The following is a 16,921-nucleotide window of genomic DNA, read 5'->3' on the forward strand; positions in this document are numbered from 1 at the left end:
CCAAGGTCTCGTTGGTGTTTAAACTAAAGTGCCTCAGATTTAACTTGAATTTCCTTTTATTTTGATCTTGAAACTAGACGCGTTGGTTTCTTTTCTTCATGACATGGCAAAAAAAACACCGTTTATCAATATTCAAGCAACGTTTTCACTCACACGCATAACTGGACACTGGCGGGAGTAGGCTGTAACGCAGCTCGCCGTCGAGAGCAATCGTGGTGAAGGGACACGATGATGACACAATCTTACCCAGAGCTGGGATTTGAACCTGAAACTTCTTAGGCCACCCTACCGTCGCTACTGCTTTTAATATGTTTTTGCTGTTTCAATGTTAATTTCTTTAACATTTTTATTTGTTCAGGTTTTTCTTGATTTTTCTGGAACTCATGTTTGTTCTCAGTATAATCTTGACCTTTAAAGTTTATATTTTATTGAGTATTGGATCGTTTAAGCGCTTTGTGACCCTGGTCTGGAAAAGCGCTCTACAAATAAAAATTACTTACTTAATCCTAAAAATTTTGTTTAATAGATTTGTAAAACGTCCAAAAAAACGCAACAATATACACGCAAAAAAAAATCCTCTTTGTGACATTTTAAAGTTACTAAAGATTGTATTTCTTAGATTTAATTAACTATATTTAATAACCTTTTTTTTCATTCATTATTAAGCTTCTTTTTTATGAATGAAGCTCCAGCTATTTAGCAGAATCATCCATCAATGTTATTATTATTGTTATTTATCTGTCAATCAATCTTCACACCACGTGCTCTAATGCTCTGACAAACAAATGACACATTTCCCAGAGACTCAAACTCCTAAACAAACCCATAATATCCATGTTTTCGTGCTAAATAACACGCACTTCTCTCCATCATCCCCCCGGTGTCGTGGTCGTGTCTCCTCCTCGCCGCCGCCCCTCCCCCCCTAGCTGCGCAACGCGCACCTCCCTCCAGCGCGCATGCGCCCCAGCCACCACCATGATGGAAATGTCACTGCGCAACCAAAATTCAAAGCTGGTCGACGCAGAAATGGCGGGCTATAAAAAAAACACGCGAAATAAAAAGTCTCACTAGATAAAAACACCTGATCCGTGACGTGGATTCAATCATTCTTCCCACGCGCGTGTCCGTGTTTTTTTTGTTGTTGTCAGAAACGCACTTCCCGGTCACTGCAACACGGCGGAAAAGATGACGTCACACGGTCGTTACAGATCCACGAAGCTGACGATCGGAATCACTCGGGTTTTTTTTAACGATACAACAAGGAAACGGAAACGATATTTATTTCACTGAATTCGATTTTTTAATTTTTTTTAATAAAATAAGAAAAACGTATTTTCTTTCTATTGAAAGCGCGACACGAGTCAAAGACCAAACAACGACGCCATAAATAAAAAATAAAAAAATAAACGTAGCGTTACCTGCGGGTTTTAAAACACCGACATCTTCCCAACAGACGGAGACTCTGTTAAGCCCGGTTGGGGCTGGAGGACGAGGAGGGGAGGGGCAGGGGGGGGTCACGTGACCCGACCGCGGCCAATCACAGCGCGGGCTCGCGTGTTTTGCTAGGCTTTTCTCGGAGAGAAGGACGAGGCGATGAACGTCACACAGCCGTAGGCGACGGTTAACGTCCACTATTGACACCATAACGGTCGATAGCGAGAGGAGCCGAACCGAACCTTGAATGAGCTGCTGGACACACGCAAGTCAGTATCAAGGTAAGCGCCTTTTTCTCCCCGTAACCTCCTCCTTCTTCCCCCCGACACATTTAAGTCCGGCTGGTTCACGTTAGCTCGTGTGGCTAACATGCTAATGACAAGCTAGCTTGACGTGGAATGTTTGGTTGCTTTTTTTTTTTTTTTTTAGTTTGCCACGTGCTCTGGTGGGTTTTTTTATCCAATTTTTTTTTAATGTATCCACTTTTTTTCCTCCACGTTTTTTGAGGTGACGTGACGTGGGTTAGCTTCCAGCCTGTGCTAGCGAGATAAAGCGCTGGGGAGGGGGGGACGCTGTGAGGGCAGAGAAAAGGGGGCTGCAGTGGGCTTTTGTCTCGGCTCTGCTGGTGGATATCGCCACCGACACACACACCCCCTCACCTCACCACCCCCCGAAATAAAATAAAAAATGTGACAGAGAATCAAGTTCTTCTAACTGCGTACTCTTTGAAATTAAAAAGCTTCCTGATCACTGCGGGAGTTTGTTTACTAGTTAGAAACGTGTGGAAGATCGAGGAGCGTGAGGTGGGTGTGTTGTCTGGTTACACCAGCGACGACACCAGCCTTTCTTGGGGAGGAAAAATGGAAACAAATCCACCTCAAAACGAAAGGAAAGAAGCGTCAGGTTGAGTAGATTCTTCCTTTAAAAACGCTCCGTATTTTTATTTATTTTTGTGTCCGTGTAAGATCGCGGCTCGACCCCAATGACAGTGACATCTTGGGGGTGTGTGTGTGTGTGTGTGTGTGTGTGTGTGTGTGTTGCCTGATACAAAAGCTTGTCTGTGTTGAGACGGTGGTCTGTGGCTCGAGCCTTTATAAATGTACCGGATCTATTTTTTTAAATACGAGATGTCCTCACATGGATTTCAAACTATCTTTAAGAGAAAATGTACTGTTTTTTATTAAGAACATTTACAGCAAACTGAATTAAATACTGGGTCATTTTTCGGTCGTTTCTAAATTGCTATAGTTCAGCCAAAATTCGAATTTAACTCATTTTCTACTCACCCTGATGTCGAGGAAAAAGGGTTGGGATTATTTTCAGAGTAATCTTTTTCGTAAGTGTGTGTGTGTGTGTGTAAAGGCCAAAATGTATGTTTGATTGAAGCGAATGACGCTTCGTCTTTCTCGACACTTATTTATGTCACGCTCGCCTGTAATGTCAATCTTGTATTAAAGCCTCGGCAAGAAAAAAAAAGGAAGGACATGTGTCTCTATTTTAAAGTCTTTTGTAGCAGAACTTTAAAGATTAACAAGGGATACAGACGTGAAGTACTCCAGGTAAATATCGCATATAGATACAAGAAACAAAGAGTATATATATATATATAGAAACAAAGAGTGGCATAATTACAGCTGGCTGGAGGAGTGAAGCCATTATGACGTCATAATGGACTCTGCTCTCGTAACCTCTCGTTCACCCAGATTTCAGAAGAAATTTATAAAGTAATAAGTTCAAAACATGGTCATGATGAGGGACTTGCTGCATCTTGGAGAGAAAGACTTCAACATTTGAAACGAGAAGTCGGGAGTTTTCAGGGGTCGTCATCTCCGTCCAAAAAGACACTTAAAAACATCCAAATACCTCCATAATGTTCGTTTGTAACGTCCCTCTTGAATCTACGCCTCAAAATGGTAGCAATAAACCCCTTAAATTATTCTAGATTTTAAGTTTGTTTGTAGTCTTTCTTTATTGAAACGCATTGCAAGTGCCTGTGCAAGATTTACACCGATGGCCTAGCAGCTTCCGCTAAAAACAAGCTTAAAATGTAGACCTGTTTTAATAATGTCAAGGCCTCAATACAGGTTGGACTTTAAAGATGAGCACCATGGAGATATTTAGATTTGATTTTTAAGTTTATTTTGGATGAAGACGACGCAATAGGCAATTTATATTCTTCCCTAGAACTCTAAAAATGAAAGAATGACTCTGGAAATAATCCAAACCCTTGAGTGAATCTAACCCTTTAAATGTATTCATCGTGAGTCATCTCTAACCGTGAGAAAACCTCGAGGAATACTGAGATTAAATTGAGATTAAAGACTGCTTTTTACTGCTGGCTACTTTGCGGGGAGACGTGCTAGTCAACCATAGAACATAACAACAGCCTTACGTCTTCAGTCAGTTTGTACCAACCTGATGGTAGTGCGTCACAGGATGCCTTTGGAGTAGCTCGCAGTTTTAAAAAAGGTCGGTGACCCCTAGTTAAGGGGAGCTGTGAGTGATTTCGCTATCAAGACATGAAAACATCAACTCTTGGTGGACAATGAAAACCACCTGTATTGCAAAAGCAACTAGCGTCCTTCAACTTTGCTGCCGTGTCAAATCCTGCTAAAAAGTGATTTTACTGTTGAATTTCTTATTTAAAAAAAAAAGATTCAGAATTCAACTTGCTCTCGGGGGTTTCCAACCGTCACTTTCTCCAGGCACTTTCAGCTAGTTGACGTCTCAGGGGAAAAGCTTTAAAGGTGACCAGGTAGTATCTCTGCAAGTTGCCAAAGTCATCTTTCCCTGTCAATAAGTAAATATGTTTAATTACAGTAGGAAGGGTCCGGGAACATAAAATAAGCCTTTCATTGCTCGGCTGATTCTCATCAGCTTCTATAGACTCTTTATTAACAACCAGACTATTGACTTGGTCCAGACGTAGCATTTTTCAATCTGAAATGATGTTCTTGATCATTGCAGAGCAGGACGTGCGTTTGCACTATGAACTTGAAATGTAAAGAACCACTTACCTTGGTCCATGCATTGTCCCGGCTCCCTGGTTACGGAGCTTCGAGTAATTGCAATGATATTAAATCCTCTCACTTTAACTTGTTTAAATGCTTAGATTTAGGCTAACTAAAGGCGTTGGTATTGGCTGTATATTAGTTGGAACTGTAGAAAAAAAACTGTGTCCTATATTGTGACCTTTGGCCTTCTGTTCCAACTGGTGTCTTAAATATAAAGATATATTTATGCAAATAAAATCGGCACGTGAATACAAGACTTGGGTTCACTTCAGATGTTTGCAAACACTCGACGCCTCTTGCCCGCCGAGGTCAGGCTTAGATTCAGGCGTCAATTATCCTTTATAACGGATGTATTACGGCCGCAGCTGCCGCATGTAAACACTCGCACGCACACTTGCAGCTCTAATTTATGGTTATTTCGCACTAACTCAAATGAAACCCCTGGAAATAAACGTTGACAGGCAGTCGACGACCGTTGTTAGAAAAGTATCACGACTGCAGTGAAAACTCTAATTATGACGTCGTAGCGCAATTAGTGTTTAAACATCTGTTTATTATGGGAACAATGTAAAACCCTAAATTGTCTTGAATAAATTGCGAAATCCTGGTAAATAACTCGCAACATACTTTAGGATTAAACGAAGAACAATCGCTCGTTTCATTTCTTATTCTTCTTTAAGCGTATTTTCATGTCTCTCTAGATGTAGGTTAGGAAAGGTTTTGACCACATCAGACTCGGGATCCACAAGAGATTATATCTTTGACACCTGGTGCAGACATGTTGACCTCAGTGTCAACAATGAGCGGTGTCGGTGTCACGGTTACCCCTGGCAACAGCGAGTAGTTTTCAGAGAAATGTGAGCGTTGGTTTTCAGTCCCAATATCGCAAACGCTTTACTCGGTATATAGTTATATTTAGTCATTTGTTTGGAAATCAATTGTACAAGTTCGCATCTAAACGTTGCCACCACAGAAACCTAAGTACAATCTGTCCTTAACTATAGAACCAACTCTGACACAAGGCTCACCTCAAGATCTCGTGTTCGTCTCTTGATGCCCGCACAGGAAGTTCAGAAGATCTCGACGAAAGTGTGTGCATCGGAGCTCATTATGATTAAATTGTGTCAGTAGATCGATATCTCCTGCTGCATGTGAGGAACGGAAGTCAGGAATGACAATTACCGTTTTAATAGAATAGAAACCAAGTCATTTGATGAACCGTAAAGATTCAATTGTGAACATATTCTGATCCACGTGTCCATTAAAGGTTTGACACAAAAGCATTGAGGGATAAATTGTAAAAAGATGAACGACTTAAGTCGTACCTACGTCTTCTATGAGAGAACCTCGCTTGTTTTGTGGTAGTTTGGTCGCTGAAAGTTTGAAGCCCCTCACCACTGCTGTAAATCACGATCAGATCTGAGACAAGAGACCACGACCACCATCATCTCCTGTGACCCTTTTAGCGAGATGAAAGTGCAGTGACAAACTGTGACACCAGCTTTTTTCTCCACGCTCTGCTGAATTCAATACAACCTCGGTGTCGTCCCCGTCTCCAGTTTCCACGACATGAAATGTTGTTAATCACAGCGGCTCGCCACTGGAAGTCGTCATCCTGTGACGTTTGTATTCCGGGGGCACGTTCACGCTCAAAACATTCACATATTACATGTTTTTTACAGACCTAATATCTCGGTTTGAGAGTCGTGTTTTACAAGCCCTTGGTCCTACAACCACTACAATACATGATTAATTAATCCCTGGCCTGTATCATGTATTGTAGTGGTTGTTGTATTTTCATTTATTTAAAGTTGTTTGTTTTATGAGTTAAAGCGGTCTTAATGATGGCACTTACGTACTTGTCCAACAAGGGGAATGAGAAATTCATCCTAAAAATCAAAAGGCCTCAAAATTAATTTTCTAGAATACATCACAAGTCCTGAAGAATAATATCTTCACGCTACATTTGGAGCTTGTTTCGGCGTCTGTGGCTCCTAACAAATCTTATTCTGCATGGTTACAAATTCTTTTCGAGGCACAAACATTGCACTAGAAGTTCCAGCAGGTGACGCCTGATTTAATTCCCTGTTCTCGGTTCGTACCATCATCTTGTCGGCGGTTAATGAAAGGGTAGATATCTTGGATTGATCCAGGCATTGTCTGAGCTGATGTCGTCTCTCACGGGAACATTTTCGCTGCCATTTAAGGTGTGCTTTGCTTTTTGTGTGAGGACTAGAAAAAGCTGCACCGTCACTATAATAATCGGATAACTTGAATGAATAAATGTGATTAATGGTTTACAAAAGTCTGCAAATATTATCGAGGGAAACTTTAATAGTTGTCTTTTTTAAATGGTGAATACAATTTCCGTACAGTCCTCCAGGTTGTCTTGTGAATCAGTAGCATACAGAAAAACATGTATTTTACATACTAATGAGGCTTTGAACCTGAAGTAGCACTCGACATATTGTGGGATGCAATTTGACCAAATCAAAATCTTCCCGAAGCCCAACATGGACGAAGGATGAATGAAGACGTTGAGAGCGAATGAATGGCCATGAAATGATGGTCAGAAGGTAATGCTTTGTGCGAATCACAATGTTATTACCGCCGTTGTTGGCTTTCTAAAAATAAAATGTGCACCAGAACGAAGATAATAGAAGAATTAAGAGCTTTTCTTGTACCAAGATTGAATCTCCTTTATAAGATTGTCTTGTTTGTTGATGTTTTCTATCCACTCTCGTTTCTGTTTTGTAGATGGAAAGTGTTGTTGTGCAGCCTGTTAACTAGTAACCAATGCTTTACCCGTCTTCGAATGTTCATTAAATCCACAAAAACCACTAAGTTCGATCGACCAAACAATCTTGCTAGATTTTCTTCTTGAGTGAAATATTTACCGCCTCCTTTCAAAAAAGATACAGCCATTCCTAAGTAATAGTTTTATGTTTGGAATCAAAATTTGGAGGACTTATCTGCTTTAAATTAATCCATCAGCCTTGAACTTAATGCATTGACAAAAGTATCAAAATTCACAGCAGTATCAACACCTTCAAATTGTTTATTTTATTTCCTTGTTGTTATAGTTGCAGTTTATTTTTGCACAGCTGTATTTGGTATAATTATAAATATTTAATGTGTTGTTCAGTCAATTGTTACATGTTGTTGTTTTTTGGCATTTAAAAAAAACTGGTAACTTTGATTAGCTCCAGCTGAGATGATTCATCTTGTTCTCTGGATGAAACCGGTTTTATCTCTTTCCCAAGCGTGCACATGACGAAATGTCATCAGTTTTTTCGCACAGCTGGAGTCGATCCAAGCTTCTTTTTTATCACGCGTGATGTAAAGTGAATCGTGGACTCATTTCCGTAAACGCAATGTTTGACTCCCAACATTAAAAGGCCCCGTTTCCCTGACAATCCATTGACGTGTCGTGATTCCCATCCGTCTTCCTGGGCCTTTTTCGATTGGACCAGATAATCGAATCCGCCGGCAGAGAGATCTCATTACAGTCACGGCTCTTGTAGTCATTAGAAGTCTTTTTGGTGTCGTGAGTCAAAGTTGCTGTTGATGCTTCGAGTCTATTGTGCAGCTTTAAATCCACCAGGGTTTCATCTCGACTGTCGTTACAAAGTCGTATCGTTGTTTGTTTGTTTGCTATTGACGTGTTTCTTTAATTGCCACGAACTCCAGATCTGTTTAGCCTTCTTTATATCTTCAGTAGGAGTCATTTGTGTTGGATATAAATGGAATCCCACTCAAGCCGAACCCATCTGCAGCCTCGAGAACGACTTGTGTGTGTGTGTGTGTGTGTGTGTGTGTGTGTGTGTGTGTGTGTGTGTGTGTGTGTGTGAGGTGGGAGGGGCTTCCCGATTACACAACATGTGGAAGTCTCGGCAACCGAACACCACTTGTTATTGTTTGCAGCGTCGAGTGTGGCATCTCGATGATATCGCCGCTGATATCGCCGCCTGGATAATTCCGCCACGTGCGCGCTCGCTGCACCATGACACTGCAGCAGTAGAGCGCACAACGGAGGCTCGGCTGTGATATTACAGCGCACGTGAATTAATCATGGCCACTGTGTTTGGGTTTTTTTTTCCTTCCATGAATGAGGCGGCGCAGCGATGAGTCGATAATTACGGAGGCGCAGACCTTTTTAACGGAACTAATCCCAAAAGAAAGAGGCCACAACATCCTGTTTGATTAAAAAATCATCCTCCTATTCAGAGTTTAAAGATCTTAATGACCACCTACTACACAACTTGTGATCCCGAACAACACAAACTGTTGTTGAATACACAGCAATGCTTACTATGATTAAGAAAGGACTTGAATTTGAAACTAGGGAACATTTAAATATCGCACTTTATTATTATTTTTTTGTATTTGCAATTTAGTTTTTTATCATACTCAGTAATGGTTAGATTATCAATAGTTTGTTAATTTAAATAATTATAAATAGATATATTTTATTTGCAATAAGCATGCAAATATTTACTGGGTTGTTTCATAGGAGTCATTACGTCCTTCGCAATAATCTAATCATAGTTCTTTTATCGCTTATATTTCACTAAATGTGGTAATTACATTATTTATACATTTTTTAAATTACGAATAAACTTTATAGCATCGTTCATTTACGTTTTTGCAATAAAACTTCAGCTGGATGGCAGCAGTCATTACAGCGGCGACGCTAAAGGAACAATGAAATCCAGCAAGATCCTGGCGATAACTGAGGACGAGAGGATACAGTGACTCCAGCATCTTTCTAAAGCTGATGATTAAAGCAGTTACGACTTCGTCAAGAGTCATGTGGTCTGTAAATTCTGCAACACCAGAGTCAAGTACTCGACAATAGTACAAATATATCCTTGTTACTACACTATCACAACACCAGAGTCAAGTACTCGACAATACTACAAATTGATCATTGTTACTACAGTATCGTGATATCTATCGTATTGCCATCTTCTTTTTAATGCAGCACTATTTTCAAATCGGCCATTAGGTTCTTCTACAAGACCAGTGGTTGTAAACACTATAAAGTGTGCCGTGGGTTTAAAAGCAGTGTTGTGGATGACGATCAGTGACTTGCTGACGCTGCACTCCAGCCAGTCTTGATGAAAAGGTGTTTAAACATGCCGTGGAACACAGTTCGGTGCCCACAGAGACCAGTTGAGATGCCCACGTCGACCTTTGTGCACTCCTGCAGCCGGCGAACAATGGTCCTCTGCTATAAGAGAAAGCATGACTCATCATCCCGGCCACATACCAGCCTTGCTCTGTGGTCCGACTCTAATGCTCACATGCCATTGTTGTCACTGGTGTCGGCTTATATCGGGTCAGCGTGGCCACCGTGCCCCGGCTCCCAGTGTAGACTCACTTTTTTTTTCTCCTGTCGACAGACCATAAAACATGTCATGATGTTGCGTTTGCTTAGTGAGATATTGACTGAATAATTTGACGGTCAAGTTCTGGTATCACTCTTGAACGCAGCGTAAAACATCCTCCCACCGTTTGTGATCAATATCCGCACAAACGCGAGGATCTGCTGAATCATTTTTCAGAATCTCTCGCTGCAACGAATCGCTGCGTCACCGTCTGCGTTTCTATTTCCACTGCGTGGAACGTATCAGATTCTCTTCTGGGGTCTAATTATGACGACACGCAGCAGCGCTGCAGGCCAAACGTTCAGCGTGGCTTCCTCACCGCTGCACGGAAACCAGACCGGATCTCGCAGCTGACGCTGACCTTGCTGGGAGGACTCGCTGGAGGTAGAGGTGGCCACGTTCCCGTTTTCACATCACACCCGAGACCACGTGAAACGCATGGTTGGATTGTAGAGAAATGTGGTGAGACATCCATCGTGATGGTGAATGGCAAAGTTGAATGAGATTAAACTGTGATTTCTATTTATTCTTTTGGTTTTAGGACTTAAAGACAATAACTGTACTTCGAAGGCGTTGATACTAGAGGTGTAGGGAAATAATAATACACTTTAATATTGGACCGCTCTAGTAGAAGAACTCACATTTCTACGATCCTTAAAATTCTTCACTGGCTTCCAGTTTCTTTCAGGATCAACTTTAAAATTCTGGTTCTTACTTTCAGATCTATTCATGGTCAGGCTCCTCCTTAGATCACTGATCTGATCCAGCCTTACACCCCAGCCCGGGCTCTGAGGTCTGTGGATCAGAATCTACTGATGGTTCCTGAACACGGCTCAGGACCAGAGGAGAGAAATCCTTCCAGGCTGTTGCTCCTAAGCTTTGGAACGATCTTCTCTCTCTCTCTGTGTTTGATGATCTACTGACTCCTTCAAGAAACATCTTAAGACTTTTTTATTTGGTCAGGCTTTTCCTCGATTTTCTGGAACTCCTGTTGTGTTCTCAGTGTTAGCTTGACCTTTAAACAATCCACACAATACTCAATAAAATATATACTTAAAGCGCTTTGTGACCCTGGTCTGGGAAAGCGCTATAAAAATTACTTACTTTTTGTTTACGATACTGTTAAAATATTCAACGATGCCATTTTGTTTTTTAATTAAAGAAGCTCTAGGTAGTTTGGTTACCTTTAAATACTTTTGTACTAAAATATTTTCATAAAACTTGTGATGACACATCAACTTAAAACTAGTTGAATGACTCATATACCGATGACTTGAGGTGTTTTGTGGGATTTTTGTTTTCACTTTAAAAGTTCTTGGGGATGGTGTGAACATGCTACATATCACGCTGGTTGTGGTGGGTGCGAGGTGCGAATTACCGTACAAAAACAAAGTTAAAGTTTTGTTATTTACAAAGCCGTCATATCATATTTCATCATTCACAATCGAATCCATTACCTCATCGGTATCCATCCTTAATTCAAACAATGGAAGGCTGGAAACAGGAAATACGTCCAACTTCTGCAAACCGGGACATGGCAACTTTTGCAACGTTTAGCAAGTGCTTATGGGAAATGTCTCCCGTCGCGCTTAAACACTACCACTTTAGTCCACTGGCGTCGCGCGACTTCAAATCGCCTAGAATTGCTTCATTTCATGGTGTTTGGTCATTTTTGTGTTGCAATTAAAATCCCGCCCGTTCGACGTCATCGGTCACAATATTCTCCGTAGCTAATGCAACAATGAAATCCAGCGAGATCCTGGTCATTACTGAGGACGAGAGGATACCGTCAGCTCCAGCAGCTTTTGAAGCTGAGGTTTGTACATTGTTTAGTTAAAAAAAAAAAAAGAAAGCAGTTACGACTGAGGACGAGAGGATACAGTGGACTCCGGCAACGACTTCGTCAAGAGTCATGTGGTCTGTAACTTCTGCAACACCAGAGTCAAGTACTCCTACTACATATATATCCTTGTTCCTACAGTATCACAACATATCACAATATATGGTATTGTGCCACAGTTTCTTGATATGTTTCACTTCCCCAGATTCTTGCCAACAAGAACCAGGAAATTGCAAGTGATCAAACTGTCAAAAATATGACCCAGTAATGGATAACGAACACACCAACATCATTATTTCATCATCACTTGTCCAAGGACTACGGAGCAACATCAGTGACCTCCAGTTATGAGGAATGCAACACAGACCAGATGGAGTCAAGTAGGGCTAAGACCTGCCGGTGGAAAAAATTGTATCAAGTATTTCAGTTCTTGGTGTTTTTCCCCGACCTGTGACAAGTGGTGTCAGAAGTGGGTTTTTTTTTCATTAAGCGGATCAGAGTTCATGTTTGCACGGAAGTGACTTGAGTTGAATCTTCTCTTGACTTGTTTTGAGCACCTGGTTATCCGACCAGTGTTGTGGTGCACTACGAAGATCTGGTTCTTGGCACACCGGAGACTGACGCGCTAAGCTTTTGATTAGAAGGGAATCTCATGGAGCCTAAGAGGATGTGGCAGGTGTGGAATCCCTGTCGTCTACGTCATGATACAAACTTTCTCTCCTGCCCTGGCCTTTTAAAACCTCAAGAAGACGTAGCAACGTTTTAAAGCCCGTAGACTCACCGTAGCACTCGTGGGCAAATCCCTCTTCTCCAGCCAAGACAGGAGAGCTCCTGGTGATCCTAAATTTGATAATCCTATCAGCCAGTGTCTTACTTGTCCAGTGACGTAGTGGCCGTCCCAGGACTAGAAGGAATTGTCCTATTCTTTTATCTCCTCTAGTGATCAACAGTTTTGAGGATGTTGGTACAGGAATCCGAGTAAGACAAGGGATACTTTTAGATGCTTCTCTTGGATGATTTGGCATATTTCACTTCTGCCTTTCAGAACCACAATATATTTTTTTAATATTTTTATTGGACATGGTTTATCTGAATTCTTAACATCTATCTAAGCGATGAAAAATGTCATCGCTTGGATAAAATGTCAGCAATCGACTCCCCGAAAAGTGATGGAAAAATAAACTATTCCAAGTTGACATAGAATTAGACTCTGACTCATTTACTCAGAGTCCTTTTGATCCCAATAAGAAGCGGCAATAATAAAACCTACCCCCCCAAAGCTCAATATCCAAAATGATCTTCCCTCCGAGAGCCAGCCGGACTATTTTAAGTAATCATTGATTTCCTTAAAGCCTGACTCGGTTTCATATGAAAATTGCTGACCCCCCACAAATGAATCGAGGACAGAGCAGGACAGTTTAAAAATAACTTTTGACTGTATTTGTTGAAATAAGAGGGTCTATGAAACGGCCCAGGGGGACGGTCATGTGAGCTTTGGCGCTGGGGTTTATACGCGAGAAAAGCCCCTCTCCGAGGTCCCAACCTTTTGCTTTTGCCCCCCCCACTCCTTTTAACCCCATAATCGGCAGAAAAAAAGCCTCATTGTTCTTGTCCGACGCGCAAGCATCTGATTATTAACCTAGATTCATGGCGGTGGCCGTCGGCTTCTTAGGGCCTGCTGGACCAGTTTTAATAGTCGTGTGAGTCCTTGTTCTTTTGCCAGTGGACTTAACCCTCGCGCTGCTGCTCTTGTGTCAACAGACAGTCGCTTTTATGAGGCCTTTGATTTTTATTTGAGCTGCATACTTTAGTTCTGGCCGTCGTGAAGCAGTCGCTCGTACTTTGTTGCCATAACTATGGCCTGTTTGGAGCGATTCCGCTTTCAATTCCCATGATTTACAATCCTTTAAGGGTTCGTGTCGAATCATATTGTGGACCATAATCAAGGAGAAAACTTGCATTTTAAGCGCCAATTTATTGCACATACAACGATTCGATAGAGCAACTTGGAGTTCAAGCTACCGTCCGTGTGGATCGACTAAAATAAAAATGTCTAACGGATACGAACACAACTTCTTGACAACTAATGGCCCCTAGAAGCCATTGTTTTTTTTTCCTGCAATGACGCACAGGTTTTGTTTGTTTGTTGTCATTTGTTTTAGCAACAGTTGAATCTCTGTTTGGAGTTCGCCTCCTGTCCCAGGTGACTTGTTGGCAAGGAAGACGCGTGCATCCTTCAGGAAAATCTAGCTTACCGTTGAGACGGCGGACGGTATCGGGTTTATTATTAGATGTTATCAGACGGCAGCGACATGGTTGGGATTTAGAATGAATGAAAACACATTTGATGTAATATAAGTAGGGAAATTGAATTAATCTTTACCGGGAGGGTCCTGTGGTGTCACGAAAATGGACCCATTGATGTGGATATGCAGTTTCAAGTCTCTTCACAGAAGTTCTTGGACTGAACATTTAAATGTATTTAATTTTTTAGAACTGATCAAGTTCATCGACGTGAAGTCTTTCCCCTCGTATAAATCCTGTGGCAAAGGTCTTTAATTCTGACGTTCACAGCCATATTGTCATAAGCAAAGTGTCCTTTATATCAACAGTATTTAGTCAACAGAAGACGTGTTTGATGTTCAGTCGCCTCTGAATCATAGAGGAACAGTTGTTAGGTGAATCACCAAAGTGGCGCGGTGGCTGTAACAGTCCCTGTTTTTTTTCTTCTGGCAACATGTTAAGACACAACTCCCAAGGCTAATTTGAATTTTGGCAGTGATTTTAGTTCCCAGTAGAGTTAATAACCATCAGGTCATCCTCACTGTTATCCACCTGGAAAATCATCCAAACCCATTACCCTAATAATCTCTTCTATTTGTTTAAGACCTGTAGTAATTCAATATTCAGGATTCAATAGTGACCGCTATTGAATCGACAGTAATGCTTTCTTCTAAACATTGCTGGCTACTTGTGAAACTACCCACTGGATGAAGGCTAGACTCCTGTATTTAGAGGTGACGAGAGGCGAGATGTTCTGATGCCCTGCCAAGAATATTTCGAATCAAGTTTCTCTGAAAACCTCACAGTGAAAGCAGCTGCTGGTTTGGACATTTTCAGTGTGTGATACGGTTGTAACCAACAACCCACGGTCCAGCTGATGAATATTAGGGTCACTTTTAGTTAAATAAATAATGCATTTTGTGTTATTTTTTTATGAGTCTGTTTTTGGTGGGTCTGAGTGCAGTTTTTCATCCGTTGGAGGCGATTTATTTCAGAAGACGTATGAACTAAAACAGTTTTTCGGCGCTAGCTTAAATTGTTCACCTTGCTACCAAATGGCTGTTTGTAAAAAGATGGATGGATGGATAAACACTACCAAGCTAATATTCAGCTACATGTTTGCTACAATCGATTTCAATGCTCAACAGTTTTGTTAAAAGCATTTGATGTTTTATGATATCGCGTCCTATCGAGTCCTGGATCAGTTATTCCTCATGAACTCTTAATTCTAGAATTTACAAGACCACGTGAGTCTCTAAAAAGTCGTAACCGCTTTCATTTGTTTTGAAACCAAATATAGGGCCATCAGCTTTAAAAGCGGCTGAAGGCGACTGTATCCTCTCGTCCTCAGTCACCGCCCAGGTCTCCCGGGATTTCGTCATTCCTTTAGCTGAATGATAATGAATTCTGCCAACTAGCAACAGCAAGTTTAATTGCAACGTGTGTATTTGCGTGTTAGTTAAACATATAAAACTAAGAAATAACTGTGAATAAAATAAAATATGACTTGAAAGCAAAAATAAATCAATGAAGTGCAGTTGAATATCATGAAAAACAATATTGCAATATATCCCTGTATCAATATTTTCTTAAGACCATTGCAACGATTGCACCCTCTTAGAAATTCATACCTTAAACTTTAAATGCTTTTCTACTTTTTGCCAAAATATTTTCAAGCCATTCATTAGATTTTAGCAATTCATGTTCCAAGGCTCTGTTTGAAACACTTTAATGCATTGCTTTAACAATTTAAATCAAATTTAATATCTCGATTTATTTCTTATAATTACTGGAAGAATATATTTGCTCAACCACAGGTCAATACCTCCCCACGTATCCTGCAGTCGCCTGTGAGAACCTGAAGATGTTCTGTAGCCGTGGTTCTCTGACGCTCTCCTGCCGTAATCGAGCCTTTTTTCACCGGCCTTTGTCCTGCTATTCATAAGAGCCCCGGAGGAGGAGGAGGAGGAGGCCGGGAGTAGATGCGCAGCTGAGAGAGAGACCTCCCCCATCATTTAGTCTGACGGCACACAGGACCACCACCACGTGACCGGCTGTTTACTCTCACGGCGACGGCAGCGAGCGCGTAGAAGATCGACATCAATTTCGAGGCAGAGAAGCCACTCGTAGAGTTTCCTCCGAAGATGAAATGTGCTTCGCGTCTGCTTTGAAAGCCTTTAATCGTTTCCTGCTTTTAAAAAAAAAAAGAAAAAAAGATGTTTTTCATCCATTCCTTTGTGTGCGAAGGAGCGTGTGGAGCCACATGCTTTGTCCACATGGTGTGTGTGTGCGTGAGATCACAGCAGCAGAGGTGGAGTTACGTCTCTGCTCGGCTCTGAGCTATTCTTAGCCTTCCACGTCCCATCCTGCAGTCGCTGGATCGGGTCTCCATAATGTCTTAGCTTTTCATCCCGTTGACACCCCCCTCCCACCATCTCAGGACGGCTGCAGGAACACGACTGAAGCCGCACTGCTGTCGGAGCCAAACATGCTCCTGCACTACAGGGAGAACGCTTGTTGTTGTTAGTTGAGGGGATTTTAAACCCATGTCCGCTAGGTTCTAAATAAATACACAAACATCTGCTCCTCGGAAGGACCGACTGCTGCAGCCGGGAATGCTTGACAGCGACCCAGATCGGGCTGTGAAGTTTGACATCTTTTAAAGGATTCATCTACAGTATAAAAGTAAATAGATATAATACATGAATGGTATTATTATTTGTATTGAAGGATTTACAATAATCTTAAAACCATAACAAAGAGCAGGAGGATGTTGTGTTTTATGTTGGTTCCTGCGTACAAATGTTCTCAATTTTATCAGCGTTTGCAATATACATGTGCATTGATATTTTCTCAGTCTATTTACAGGATAACTTGTTTATATTCTACGGCACTGTATTGGTTTTTTGGGGGGCTTTTTTTAAAACATATTTTATGATGGTTCCTTTATCTTTTATATT

At 41.3% G+C, this 16,921-nt stretch overlaps 1 protein-coding gene across 3 annotated transcripts in view; it reads left to right on the forward strand.

Moving 5' to 3' along the window:
- Window positions 1-1,546: 1,546 nt before the first annotated feature.
- The window catches only part of ankrd12 (ankyrin repeat domain 12), a 36,857-nt gene continuing 21,482 nt past the window's right edge, over window positions 1,547-16,921 (forward strand). For all 3 annotated transcript variants that reach the window (XM_087810881.1, XM_087810882.1, XM_087810883.1), the window contains exon 1: window positions 1,547-1,715. The gene's annotated coding sequence lies outside the window, so the exon portion shown is untranslated. The remainder of the gene's footprint in view (window positions 1,716-16,921) is intronic.

The sequence above is a fragment of the Callionymus lyra genome, chromosome 16, assembly GCF_982586985.1.
Source record: "Callionymus lyra chromosome 16, fCalLyr1.hap1.1, whole genome shotgun sequence".
NCBI lineage: Eukaryota > Metazoa > Chordata > Actinopteri > Syngnathiformes > Callionymidae > Callionymus > Callionymus lyra.